Source organism: Cebus imitator, unplaced genomic scaffold, assembly GCF_001604975.1.
Source record: "Cebus imitator isolate Cc_AM_T3 unplaced genomic scaffold, Cebus_imitator-1.0 Scaffold118, whole genome shotgun sequence".
In the NCBI taxonomy this organism is placed as follows: Eukaryota; Metazoa; Chordata; class Mammalia; order Primates; family Cebidae; genus Cebus; species Cebus imitator.
Genome location: NW_016107433.1, coordinates 1,722,070 through 1,723,551, shown reverse-complemented (window position 1 = coordinate 1,723,551; position 1,482 = coordinate 1,722,070). Strand labels below are relative to the sequence as shown.

The following is a 1,482-nucleotide window of genomic DNA, read 5'->3' as shown; positions in this document are numbered from 1 at the left end:
GTGTGTGTGTGTGTGTGTGTGTGTGTAAGAACCCCACCTCTACTAAAAACCCCACCTCTACAAATATTAGCCAGGCGTGGTGGCAAGTGTTTGTAATCCCAGCTACCCAGGAGACTGAGGCAGGAGAATCGCTTAAACCTGGGAGGTGGAGGCTGCACTGAGCCGAGATTACGCCACTTCACTCCAGCCTAGGCAACAGAGCAAGACTCTGTCTCAACAACAACAAAACATGAAAATAAAGTCCAAAATGTTTAGAAATATTTTAAGTGGCCATGCGCAGTAGCTCATATCTGTAATCCCAGCACTTTGGGAGGCCCAGGCAGGCAGATCACAAGGTCAGGAGATCAAGACCATCCTGGCCAACATGGTGAAACCTCGTCTCTAATAAAAATACAAAAATTAGGTGGGCATGGTGATGCACGCCTGTAATCCCAGCTACCTGGGAGGCTGAGGCAGCCTCCGAATCACTTGACGCAGGGAGTCAGAGGTTGCAGTGAGCCGAGAATGCACTAATGCACTCCACCCTGAATGACAGAGCGAGACTCCATCTCAAAAAAAAAAAAAGAGAAATTATTTTAAGCTTTTATTCTGTACCAGACACTGTATTACCTTTAATCATTATTTGTATTATACTGTGAGATAATGTATTATATTGAAGTATGTGTTATTTTATATTAAGGCTCAGAGAAGTAACTTGGCCAAGAGAGTAGAGAAGTGGCAGAGCTTGGACTTAAACTCACGTTCCTCTTCCTGCATTTTGCTACCATCCTTTACAAAATGACCCTGCCTACGATTTCAGCAGCCTCTCTCTCTTACCATAACCCTGCTTTTGTACCACACTCCAGCCATGCTAAACTGCTAGCTGCTCCCCAAACTGCCCCATCTGTTTTTGATGTTTTTTTCTGTTTATTCGTTTGTGAGACAGGGTTTTACTATGTTGCCCAGGCTGGACCTGAACTCTTGGGAACAAGCAATCCTCCTGCCTTGGCCTCCCAAGTGGCTGGGACTACAGGTGTGGGCCACCGCACCCAGCCACAAACTGGCTCATCTGAAAGCTTACATGGAATCCCTGCTGCTCAGACTTCAACTTCTCTTCCTTTAGAATTGAGAAATTATTCAAACATTACCTCACATCCCAAGTCCAGCTGGTTCTTGTTGCTTCCATGACCTTTTGTGCCCATTTACACCTTTATCTCACTGTGCTGTAAAAAATTATTATTATTTTTTTTTTGAGACAGTCTCACTCTGTTACCCAGGCTAGAGTGCAGTGGCACAATCTCGGGCTCATTGCAACCTCCACCTCTCAAGTTCAAGTGATTCTCCTGCCTCAGCCTCCCAACTAGCTGAGATGACAGGCACGCGGCACCAATTTTTGTATTTTTATTAGAGACGGGGTTTCACCATGTTGGCCAGGATGGTCTTGATCTCCTGACCTTGTGATCTGCCCGCCTCAGTCTCCCAAAGTGCTGGGATTATAGGCAT

The 1,482-nt window shown here is 45.7% G+C and overlaps 1 protein-coding gene across 6 annotated transcripts in view; it reads right to left on the bottom strand.

Annotated features, from left to right (window-relative positions):
* The window catches only part of PRMT7 (protein arginine methyltransferase 7), a 52,615-nt gene that overhangs the window by 43,833 nt on the left and 7,300 nt on the right, over positions 1-1,482 (bottom strand). The window contains exon 1 of one of the 6 annotated variants that reach the window (XM_037742322.1): positions 1,128-1,148. The exons of the other annotated variants lie outside the window; for them this stretch is intronic. The gene's annotated coding sequence lies outside the window, so the exon portion shown is untranslated. Of the gene's footprint in view, positions 1-1,127; positions 1,149-1,482 lie in introns of those variants that run through there. 6 annotated transcript variants of the gene reach the window in all.